Source organism: Phocoena phocoena, chromosome 18, assembly GCF_963924675.1.
Source record: "Phocoena phocoena chromosome 18, mPhoPho1.1, whole genome shotgun sequence".
NCBI classification, from domain to species: Eukaryota; Metazoa; Chordata; class Mammalia; order Artiodactyla; family Phocoenidae; genus Phocoena; species Phocoena phocoena.
In genome coordinates, this window is record NC_089236.1 from 58457427 (window position 1) to 58470956 (window position 13530).

Below are 13530 nucleotides of genomic sequence, written 5' to 3' on the forward strand. Positions count from 1 at the left end.
GTTTTGTAAGATTTTAGTTTCTGCACCACAAATCAGAATATAGAATAGCAGATTCAGAGCTGAGAGACAATAGGTGGTGCTGAATATTTACATAAAGGATGAAAATGATTTCAGGCTAAAGCTAAAATTTTAATTACATTTAATAATATTTACAGTATAAATGTTGTAGGTATTAGAAATGATGCCAAAATAGAAAACTAGGATATGGATTTGAGAAATGGCACATAGATTAATATTAAGTGAAACTAATCTGCTTAATAGAATCAGCATACATTGAGACTTAGCCATCTCTAGAATTAAACTCCATCTCTGTTACCACTGTCATGAATAATAATTAACTCATTATTAGAACAGCTTTCAGATAAACTCATATTGTCAGTAAAAGGAATAACACACATTTAGCCTGCCTCTTATCACTCTTGATAATCAAACCATGTTAACAATATAACTACTTGAGTTAAAAAGAAAAAATAACATAAATAAGAATCAAGACAGATTACATATTTCCATTTTGCTATTCCCTCCTTAGACAGGGCTTATTATAGAGTGTTTGCTCGTATGAATATTATTGCTAGCAAATTACCAATAACATTTTCACATAACTAGAACAAAAATATTCTGAAATTTGTATGGAAACACGAAAGACCATGAATAGCCAAAGCAATCCTGAGAAAGAAAAATGAAGCTGAAGGAATCAGTTTCCCTGACTTCACTACTATACTACAAGGCTACAATAATCAAAACAGTATGGTACTGGCACAAAAAACAGAAATATAAATCAATGGAACAGGATACAAAGCCCAGAAATAAACTCACCACCTATGGTCAGCTAATCTATGACAAAGGAGGCAAGAATATACAATGGAGAAAAGACAGTCTCTTCAATACATGGTGCTGGGAAAACCAGACAGCTACATGTAAAACAATGAAATTAGAACACTCTCTAACACCATATACAAATATAAACTCGAAATGGATCAAAGATTGAATTTCAATATAGGAGTTCATAAATTTACCTCCTCCACATCTTTGTTACAATTATTGATAAACAGGAAGTTTATGTCATTAAAATCTATGAAAAAGAAAGAATTGCAAGTTAATAAGATTGCACTTTGGTTGCATCTTCTAGATTAAAACATCACTAATATAAACTAATATAAATAACACTCTGCATTTTGGATTTATCTGGAAAAAGAGGAGCCAGTTAAAAAGGCAATTTGATTTTGGTAGTATATATATCAAGAAAACAACTATTGGACAATTATATCTGATTAAAACAAAATATGAGTTCTGGGATATTAATATTATTAGTAGCCTTGTTTAAAACAGTATTAGCTATTAAATATCAGTAAAATTAGATAGTATTATGTGGTCATGTTTATCATCAAAATATTTTCCTTTTTTTCTTTCTGTTATTATTCTAAATGGAAAAAACAATGCAATAGTTTAAGCAAAAAATATTTTTCTCCTTATGTTCAGTTCTCTGGATTTCTCCAGAGATATCCAACCATGAGTGACTTCTTTTTCTTGGCAAGAGAATAAGCAAAGTTGTTGTATGTTTTAAGGTAAAGTTTTGTGTTGGTAAAAATCCACATTTTGGTGTGGTTCCAGACATTTCAAATTAAGCATCTTTTAGACAACAACAACAACATCCAATATAATAAAAACAAAAGCAACAAAAATCCATATGGTCCAGAATGGAGCAATAAAACATTTCCTTCCAGCTTTGTTTGTTTATGCATCCATTAGCTAAATTCTTACCACAGAAAAAGCACAATGCCTTTTTCATCCCTTTTTGCTGAGCAATGAGAGTAAAACTGAAAGATACACAATATTCACCCTACATTCTTTCTTTGATATTTTCTGCATTAAGCTGAGATGAATATAAGCAAAGACAGATGACCATAATCATAATGTCAAGGTATGTTTTCATTAAGTCTTCTCAAAGGGAAATAATGTTGCACATTGTAGTGCGTGGGTGATGAAAATTATACACTCCTTGAACATGTCATGTAAAGCCCCATGGGCTCCAACATTTTTTGAAATGAAGCATTATCTTAACAACATGACTTCCTATAAATAGTTTGACATAGGAGCTTTTAAAAGTAAGTGACAATATAATTTTTTAAATAAAGTTTTGATTTAATTATTGACTCTGCTGGCAATTTAAGAATCTAATGACCTCTGGGTAAAGGTCATGTAACAATACAAATTCTTTTCAATAAAGTCATCTGTGGCATATAGTCATTTTGCATTCCCAACTGTAAAGACTTTCAGATCTGTGACTCTGCCTTATTTCTTTGACTACTTCACATGTTTCTATGAATAAACTTCTAGTGACAAACATGGTATTTTGTAATTTTGTAGTTGATGATGTTGTTGTAGCTATTATTTTTCAGTAAAAAATGGGAAAGTGGGAGACCTACTGTTTAATGAATATCTATTATCTACTATAATCACCTTGCATATAATATTTTCCAAATTATTGTAATTAATTAATTGTTTTATTATAGAATATCACCAAGAGTGACCCAGATATCACTGATATTCATATCAATGATTAATTATGAACTGTTAGTTCCCACCTGTTTTCTATTTAACCTTAGTGAGCTTATTCTGGAGTCTACGGAAAAAGTACTCTGATAATTCCAACTCTCATGCTCGCTTCAGCAGCACACATATACTAAAATTGGAACAATACAGAAAAGATTAGCATGGCCCCTGTGCAAGGATGACATGCAAATTCATGAAGCGTTCCATATTTGGGGGCATATATCCAGACAAAACTAAATTCAAAAAGATACATGCACCCCTATGTTCATAGCAGCACTATTCCCAATAGACAAGACATAGAAACAACTTAAATGCCATCTACAGATGAGTGGACAAAGAAGGTGTGGCACATATATACAATGGAATACTACTCAGCCATAAGAAAAAAGGAAATAATGCCATTTGCAATAACATGGATGGACCTAGAAATTATCGTACTAAGTGAAGTAAGTCAGCAAGAGAAAGACAAATACCATATGATAACATTTATATGTGAAATCTAAAATATGACACAAATGAACCTAACTATGAAACAGAAAGAGACTCACAGACATAGAGAAGAGATTAGTGGTTGCCAAAGGGGAGGTGGGAGGGGAAGGGATGGATGGGAGTTTGGGATTAGCAGATGTAAACTATTATATATACAATGGATAAACAACAGTGTCCTACTGGATAGCACAGGGAACTATATTCAATATCCTGTGATAAACCATAATGGAAAAGAATTTTAAAAAGAATGTATATAGATGTATAAGTGAATTGTTTTGCTGTAAAGCAGAAATTAACACAACATTGTAAATCAACTACAATTAAAAAAATATAACAATTCCAATTCTTTCTCTTCATCTCATTGCTACACCATGACCTATGTTGCCAGTATTCTCTTTGACAACAGACCTTTACCAGATGTTGTTATACTCCACTAGTGTCACCAAAGTTCCACACCTCTGTCAGTGGCAAAAGATTTTCTGCAGAGCTCTGTCACACATGGCCAACTGTGACCTAAGCAGCAAAGTTTATTCCAGGACCAGCAACCTGAAACCAATAAGCAAAGATGAGACACTGGAAAGAGCATAGGAGGATAGGAATGGAACTGCAATACAATTACAAATTGTTGGATTATACCATTTATCTATTTATATCCATTTACTATATAAGGGAATCATGAATTAAAAGTATAAAATGAAGATACAGTGTTTAATTATGAAAATAACACTTGCTCAAAATGTGCATGCTAACTTTGAGGCAATAAATTTTTACCTATATCAACTTATCCATTTAAATAGAATTGTCTTAATGAAATTAGGACAATTTTTCTTTCCAAATTGATGCATTCCCATTATGTTTAGCCATTATAATAAAGTATTCCTCTGTCTCTTCTAGAATTTTTCCTCCATGTCTTGCTTCTCCTAAGCTCCAAAGGAAAAATGAATATAATTTTCTAAAATATTTCTCAGAATCAAGTGGTAATGAAGACAAAAATGAAACTCTCCTTTGAAATTTAAAAATACTTTTTTTTCTACTTAAGGCACTATTTTCTTTTGCTTCTTAACAAAACAAGTATGCAACGATTTTAATTAAAGAGCATAGCTCTGTGAACCATCAATTTAGATACTCAGAGTTTCTTGTCAAAGAGTGTGGATAATAAAGTATCCATGAGCCTCATTTTCAAATAACTTTCAGACTAGCAGAGTGTGGTGATGGTGATGATGGCAGCAATGGTGCTGGCAGCAGTGATGGTGGTGATGGTGATGGCAGTGTTAGTGGTGTAGTGATGTGACTTTGATGTATGCTATCAGACAAAGTAGATTTCTCTGCTCATGAAGGACCTTTTTGGCTCACTTCAGATTGTAGAATAGTTATTGAAGATTCCATAACCCTTTAGAAAAATATTGAAAGTAAATGAACAGTTGCCTCCTGATTTCCACTAGACAAATGAATATGTAGTAATAAAACATCTTAGAAAATACTTGTGAATGAGGTGTCCAGAAATATGGATGTTTGTGTAGTATGGTGATTAGAAGTTTGTCCTAAAATTAGAATCTCTAAATAAAAAAACAATTGCACCATTTACCTGCTTTATGACTCCTGACCAAGATACTTAATGAAGACAAACTTAAATTTCACCATCTCTAAAAAGTGGGTGATAATATCTATAACATTGATTTAACGATTTAATTAGATAAAACAGGCTGCGTAAAAGGGCCTAACCCAATTCCAAAATATATTAATATTCAATAGCTATTATTGTAATTCTTGATAGTATTAATGCTGTATTATTGTTATTGTTGTTACTATTATTTAATTTTAAGAACTAATTATGATGTTGAAAGCCCAAAAGAATATATAGGTACTAATCTCTTGCTGGGAAGAATTTCTAATAGATGTAAAATGTTTGAAAGATATTCATTATCTCCTAAGACAGGAGCAGAGACAACTGAAAATGTGCAAATTTCAAAATATTTATTATAGTTCAGATAGAGCAGAGACTATGGAAGTGGCATTGCTGTATGAATACAGTGAAATAGTGATAGAATGAGGACATTAGAATATGTTTTTGGCTGCCCTTTGTTTACAAAAGACTTCAGGGGAAAAACGTGGATGAAGAACAAGAAAAATAGTAATATATTCATGACAGGTTTAGTAACAAAACACATCATAAGAATTAGTGAAGTGTACACAGTGTAGAGAAAACTAGTTCATCGAATTCCCTACAGTGGAAATGTGATTTACCAAATAAAAAAAAATATATCTAAGAAGCTTTACAGAGCTGTTCAATTTAAGTTAACCCATTTATTTTTCATTAAAGGATATGCCAGTAGGAAAATTAAGATTTTAATGCCCTAATTGTAAAAGTGTATCTTTTCTTTTTTTTTCAAATTTCACAGATAAATTGTTATCACAAGTATTATACCTGGGCAAGAAATGGCCCTGCCAAGTCTATATATAATAGCAAATTACTGTAGATAAAACATTTTATAATGTAAATGCAACCACAGTATGATATGGCACTTAAAAGTACATTTCATAGGGAGCGGAAGAAGCTATAGCCTAATAAAATTGTATGTTTACTGTCTGAAGACAATTTTAGCAAATATTTAAGGAAGAAATAATACCAATTCTCTATGAATTCTTCCAAAATATAGAAACAGAAGGAATACTCCCTAATTCATTCTATGGGGAAAACATTACGATAATACCACAACCAAAGATATCACAAGAAAAACTACAGACCAATATTTTCCATGAACATAGATGCAAATACCTTTAGCAAGATATTAGCAAATTGAGTCCAAAAATGTATAAAAAGAATTAACATCACTGTCAAGTAGGTTTCTTTCCAGTTATGCATTTCTGATTCAGAATTCAAAAATCAGTTGATGAAGTTCATCACATCAATAGGGTACTGAAGAAAACTCATATGATTATATCAATATATGCAGAAAAAGGATTTGACAAAATCCAAACACATGCATATAAAAGTTCTCATCAAACTAAGAGTAGAGGAGAGCTTTGGCAGTGTTGCTTGCCACTTCTTCAATTTGTTAACAACATCTACAAAAAACCATATAGCTGACATCATATTTAATTGTAAGAAACTTGAAGCTTTCTAATGAAGATCAGAAACAATGCAAAGATATTCACCCCCAACAAGTTTTTAATATCTTACTGGATATCCTAGCTAATGCTATTAGACAAGAAAAGGAAATAAAATCTATACAAATTGGGAAAGAAGAAATAAAACTATCTTTGTTCATAGACGACATAAATGTCTATGTAGAAGATCCCAAAGGATAAATGACAACAACAACAACTAAAACCCTGGAACTAATAAGAATTTAAAGCAAAATTGCAGGATACAAAGTATATATTTAAAAAATCAATTGCTTTCCTATATGTCATCAACAAATAAGTTGAATTTGATATTCAAAATACAGTATACTCACATTCTCACAAAAATTGAAATAGGCATAAATCTAACAAAATATGTACAAAATATTTATGAGGAAGTCTTCAAAGCTCTGATAAAAGAAATCAAAACTCACAAAAATTTTAAAAAAATATGATAAAGCAAACAGCCTGTGTATTTATTTTCCTCATGGGATGAATATTGTATGAAAAAATAAAATGAAAAATATGACTCCTTTTCAGTATTATATTTTAGAAAGAAAGAAAACTGTTACTTTATGTGAGGTATGTTAATATGCCTTTCATTATCACTACAATTTTTCAATTTAATGTGCTCATGTATTTACTTTTTACTATAGAAATTAGCATTAGGAATCCACTTTTCTTTAATTACTAAGTAATGCCTCAGTTAAAAAGAATTACATTTCCTGTGGTAAGAATTCAATGGGGAAAAGAAAACACTTACGCTCATAACAGTTTAAGTTTTCAATTCATAGTGATCTCATAGTCAGGAGAAAACATTTTAAGCTTTCAGAAGAAGGATGGATCATCAACTAAATATTAGAACTGTAATTAATTGCATTTACAGCAAAATATGTATTTGAATAATCAACTTGTTTCTTTTCTCACAAGTATTTATACTCACTTTTCTTCTTCTATATTTTTTCCCAAAGCTTAAAAATCAAATCCACTGAAAGAGTCAATCTTAAAGATTATGTTTCTGATATTATTTATAGGGGAATAACTCTAAAGCTCATGGCTATAACTGCTTTTTGTGAGATATTGAGATATTGCAGTAAAGGACCACCATCTGAATGTTGCCTCAGGCCAGTCTTAAACAAGATTTCCAGAATAACCTCAGTATAGTAGGAAGAGGCAATACTAAAAGAAAATTTATTTAGACTCCATAACATAGTATTCAACATATACTTCTCACACACTACATGCTTTTTGAATTGAATAATAGATTATCAAGCAGATTGGCTGGGGTAATAACAGGCTATTCAAATGTTATTTTTCTGTAAACTAAAGTGACCTTTCAAAGCATGATGGGAACTGCTGACGAATGTTTAGGCCAGATGCCCCTGGGCAAACAGAAACAAACAAAACAAAACAAAAAATTAGTTTCTCTAGGTAATGGTTTTCCTTTTCACTGAAGCATTCTATAAGTAATCATCACTTGGTGATTTCATTTGCAGAAGAAACAGGCCCCATTTTCCCCATAACAATATATTTGATTATGTTCCAAGCATGATGCTGAATGCTGGAGATACACAGACTGATAAAGACCAATGACAAAATTCCCTACATGCAAAGAACTAAAGTGTGGCATAGTCACATGTATACAGTAAGAAGTGAGGTAATGGAAGCAATGTGTCATATTGTTCAGGAGGATTGGATATTGCACCAAATGGCTGAATTGGAATTCTGTCTCTGCCACTTCTTAGTTATGTGTCTTTGGACTAGTTTACAACCTTTCTAGGCCTTGATTTCCTCATCACAATAATGGAAATAACTATTATTTCATAGATATGGTGTGAGTTAATGGATCAACATTATACATATAAGTATTAAGCATAGTTCATGGAACATTTAGTGTTTACATTTTATGATGCTGTGGTCTGAATATGACTGGAAATCCATTAAGGCAAAAGAGCTAATACAGAGGTAAAATGGACTTCAAAATTGATGGAACCAATAATTCAAAGATGAAGCAAAAGTTTTATTTTTTTTTCTCTCTTTTCTCTCTCCAATGTGATATAGTCCTACTCACCCTAGAACTGGCAAAGGCAAGAGGAATGGGGAGCTATAATTATCTGGAACTGAGAATTGCACTGCTGATAGATAATGGAGGTAAAAAGTATATGATGATGATAATAATAGGGGGCTTCCCTGGTGGCGCAGTGGTTGAGAGTCCGCCTGCCGATGCAGGGGACGTGGGTTCGTGCCCCGGCCCGGGAAGATCCCACATACTGCGGAGCGGCTGGGCCCGTGAGCCATGGCCACTGAGCCTGTGCGTCCGGAGCCTGTGCTCCGTAATGGGAGAGGCCACAACAGTGAGAGGCCCGCGTACCGCAAAAAAAAAAAAAAAAGAAAAGAAAAGAAAAAAAAGAATAGGCATTCAACCACAATGCCCATTATAGGAGATAGGTAAAGAATACTACAAATACATCAAGAAGGGGAAAGCATTGCACTAGTGGTTTGGGAGTGAATTGGAAAAGTTTTCTCAGACTCAGAATAAAACCTGAACTTCGAAGGAAGGTCTGAGGATTTCAAAAGGGTGGAGTAAGGAAAAGATATTCTATTTAAAAACCTTAAGGGGACTTCCCTGGTGGTCCAGTGGTAAAGGATCCCCCTTGCAATGCAGGGGACACGGTTCCATCCTAGGTCAGGGAACTAAGATCCCCCTTGCCACAGGGCAACTAAGCCTGCACGCTGCAACTACTGAACTTGCACACCTAGAGAGCCTGCGTGTCACAAACTGCAGAGCCCACGTGCCCATGTGCCGCAAAGAAAAGTCCGTGCACCACAACCAAAGATCCCACATACCTCAACGAAGATCCTGTGTGCCGCAACTAAGACCCGATGCAGTCAAAAATAAAATTAAATAAGTAAGTAAATAATAAATGAGTTTTTAAAAAATAAATAAAAACCTTAGGATATGCAAAACCATGTAGACTTGTAAGGCAAGTATATCTTATCTTTAAGTGATAAATTAAGTACTTGAAAGAAGTGAAAGCTTAGGCACAAAGGTGTGGCTAGTAATTTCCTTTTTCACCTCATCCTAAATAACGATTAGAATCAAATGGCTTTCCCATTAGATTTTCTTGAAGCTCCAAGATTGTGCAGTGTCAAATTTCTCTCACTTTGTTCATCATGTAGCCCCACTCTTCTGTTTAGTCAAGTAGGGCTTAATCACATTTTCAAGGTAATTTTAGCTAGCTAATGGAAATAATTATCTTATGGACAAAGTATAGATAAGTTGTGATTTCCCCCACTCTTCTGTCTTCTTCATTGTTCTAATTTTTCCTAGACCTTCTATTCTATTATGTCAAAAAAGGAAAAAAATATATAAATCATCGTGGCATTGGTGAGACCTAAATATTTAGATTATTTTTCCGTTAACGTATCTAATCAATTTCTTTTAACCAATGTTAAGTTAATTTTAGTCACATTTAAGCACAGATTGATTAATTTTTCTCCAAGTAATGATATTTATAGCAAAATATTTTAACATAACATCCTAATTTAAAATTTGATTTTGAATTATTGGTTTGCAACTTATAAGTTGAATGTTAAGCAAGTGATTTGATCTTTCTGGGTTGGTTTGTTAATATGTATATATATATAATAAAATTTTCATAACTACCTTGCAGGATAACAGTGAAAATTAAATAAATTAAATATATTAAAGTGATTTCATTACATCCTGGAATAATAATTATGATTCAGAGTAATCCAAATAATGCAATTCCAAAAGTTTAAACAAATATGAATGTATATTTCTTTTCTAGATGGAAAATTAGTAACTCAGAAATTCTCAAGAAAGTAATTAGAAGAAAGTACTGATCTGTTTCCATGCATGGATACAGATGTCTATGCCTATAAGAAGCTGGGCTTTCTGTGTGAACTGCAGCTTCATTGCTCTGTGACAGCTTCCTGCTGAATGCAGCACAGCTAAATCTAGAGCAAGTTAAATAAGTATATATTCATTTTCAAGTACGTTAGTCATTTGCTGTCAGGAAATGTTTTTATTTGTTGTCATTGAGTTTCACATCTCTAATAATTTTATTGCATGTTTAAGCAAGAAATCATTAGACACTCTTCTATATGGTTGAGTGCTTTGGCAAACTCAAACTTAGAAATCATGTCATATTATCTGAATTATATATCTAAATAATCCCTAGCCAAAGATATCCAAAAGAGGATTCACAAAATTTGTTTAATATAATGGTTTATCTTTTAACCTAAATAATGTGAAATTTCTAGTTCTCTATCATTCTTTTTATTTCATAAATAAATAATCAATATAGTAAGAAATCTCAAAACATTTGAAGAAGATTTATGTGGAATTTATTCCACACTGTAAAGATATGAATTTGTAAACTTTACAGAAAGTTAAGTTTGTATTAAGAGACCTGTGAATCCATCATTCCTTTTTGTCTTTCCATGGTTCTTCCCTGGAATGCACCATACTTTATCTCCTGGCTGTGACTTGCTCTCACCTCAGCTTACTACCTCAGGGCCTTTCAAAGTATATGCTAGCATAAAATCAAAACCTTTAAGGTGAGAGGAATATCAAACAGCTTGGTCATATCCACTTATAACAGATCTCCCGGTGCTTAAAGTGACAATGGTACTCACTGTCCTTCACAAAAACAGGACTCTCACACACAAAAAATTTTCATGGTTGATACTGGCAGGCTTCATCCAATTTGACTTTTCTGTTATCTAAGGCACTGTTGCTGCCATGAGCTCTTGCAACACTTTATTTTCCTCTGCTTATAAAAATGAACTCTTGTTATGTTTCTTATACCTATTCTTACATAATTTCTGTATTCAGGTGGTATGATGGTTACTTTTATGGATCAACTTGACTGGACTAAGGGATACCCGGTTAACTGGTAAAAGATTATTTCTGGATGCGTCTGTGAGGGAGATTAACATTTGAATTAGTAGACTGAGTAAAGAGGTCCACACTCACCAATGGTGGGGGGCATCACCCAATCCTTTGAGGGCCCAGATAGAACGAAAAGGTGGAGGAAGGGCCAGTTCTCTCTCTCTTCTAGAGCTCGGACATCCCTATTCTCCTGCTCACTGACACAGGAGCTCCTAGTTCTTGGATATTTGGATTCCCTTATACTTTGGATTTACACTAGTGCTCACCCCCCTCCCAAATTCTCAGCGCCTTGGACTTGGATTGAATTATACCACCAGCTTTCCTGATTCTGCAGCTTTCAGAGGGTGGATAGTGGGATTTCTCAGCCTCCTTAATCACATGAGTCAGCTTCCATAATAAATCTCCTCTTATGCATCTCTATGTATCCTATTGGTTCTTTTCCTCTGAAGAGCCCTGACTAATACAGTGTTGTTCTCAGGTACCATGTACCTTTGCTTATATCCCCTGGCTTCAAATACTTCTTGTGTATAACTTAATGACAACAGATTCTCTGTTACAGCCATTTTCCTAAAGATTGGCATTTTATTTTACATTCCCTCTTTGAGAGTTGTGACCTTTAGGGTTCAGTTGCAGAGAACATAACCTACTCTAGTTAGTTTAAGTAGAGTGAGATTTCCCAATTGTTGAAAAGATAAAAGACTCCTTCATCCCTCAATATCTCTCAGTTAATAAAACTTTACTATTTTATTTTTAAATGCTTTTCATATATTTTTACTCAAATAAGTTGCCCTCATCCTAATCCTTAAAATGCATTCTCAGACTGTTAAAACACTTGTCAAATTGAACACTAGTTTTATCTAACTTCAAAGCATCCTTCATACTTCATATTTTATCTATGACTATTATATTCCTGCTAGAAACATACGCACAAAAAAGAATCTCTTTTATACCCATGATTATATTCATTCCCTACTTCAGGTATATATTAGTTTCATTTAAGTCACAAGGAACACAACATATGTAAATTACTTCAATTAGTGGAGGTTCCTTGTAAGAATTTGAAGTAAAGGTAATTGCTTAGGAGTCAGTAGTGAAAAACACTGAGAGATTTGATCAAAAAAGTTCTGGGGTAGAGTTAGGTGGGTGGACATATGGGAGTGGGTATAAAGTGTACATACCATTTCGTCTAACATCAGTGCCAACAGAGAACATTCACTCTAACAGAAATCTCAAAAACCATGTGGACAGGAACAGGGCCAAGCTCTTCATGGTTGTGATATCCATATAGCCACACCTGCCATGTGTTCAGAAGGGTCTGCACTTGGTTTGATGCTCTTCTGGTACTATCTTGAAATTCATAGGGATTTTTGAATAGGGGTTCTAAGTTTTCATTTTGTACTAGGCCCACAAATTATGTCACAAGTCTCAGACAGGATGACCTGCCCCAGAGATGACAACTAGCCTTTCTCATATGTGACTCGAGTATTTATCCCATGGGCCTCATTAATAAAGTGCCCATTTTGGCAGTGATAGGCACTATTTATGGTTTCCAGTGCTCTATTAATGGCCAGTACTCTGCCACCAGTGCTGATCTTACTACAGGCACTTTGCACATAGCAGCTAGAGTTGCCACATAAATATAGGAGGGTGATTTACATTTGAATTTTAGATAAACAAGAGTTTTTTTAGTATAAGTATATTCCAGATGTTGCACTGGACATATTTATACTAAAAACTATATAGTGTATGTCTGCAATTCAAATCTGACTGGGTATTCTACATTTTGATGTGTTCAATCTGTCAACCCCACCAGCATCACAGACAAACCCTAAGTACTCAATTTAGCACGGTCCTTTGGTGATACCATCCAGCTTCCCAGCGTCAGGTTTATTAAATTAACCACTTCCACATTGGAAGTGAAAACAATATATTCTTATAGAAATCAATGCATATTCCAGATACAGAATTTTTCTTCCTTATTTGAAATGTTTCTACCAGTATCATTATTATTTACATAATGCCTGATATATGGATATTTTATGCAACAGATACAGTCAGATAAGTCACTGATTATATTTCAAAGTCAGTAAGACAGTGGGCTCTTGACCACAGAATTCACTGACCTTACTATGTTCCCCCAAAACAAAGAGGCAAATGGCCTGATAGAATGGTGTGATAGCTCATTGAAGGCTCAGCTAAGATGCCAGCCAGAGAGATCTATGCTTTGAGACTCGAATGCTGTCTTCTAGGACGTGGCATATGGATCAAGCTAAGGATCATCATGTCACACTGTATCCTTAGTAGCTAGAATATATTATCTATAAACAATGGCGGAGGATAGAAATAATCCCTTTTACCATCACTTACGTGAGTCAACTGTATAATCTGTGCTATCTGTCCCCACCAAATTAGGCTCTTCTTGGGTTGAAGACCTTCATTTCCAGAAA

The 13530-nt window shown here is 33.7% G+C and overlaps 1 non-coding gene across 1 annotated transcript; it reads left to right on the forward strand.

The window, feature by feature from the left end:
* Window positions 1-2657: 2657 nt before the first annotated feature.
* LOC136137898 (U6 spliceosomal RNA) lies at window positions 2658-2766 on the forward strand. Its single transcript, XR_010656759.1, has one exon. It is a non-coding gene; the product is annotated as a U6 spliceosomal RNA (small nuclear RNA).
* Window positions 2767-13530: the final 10764 nt, after the last annotated feature.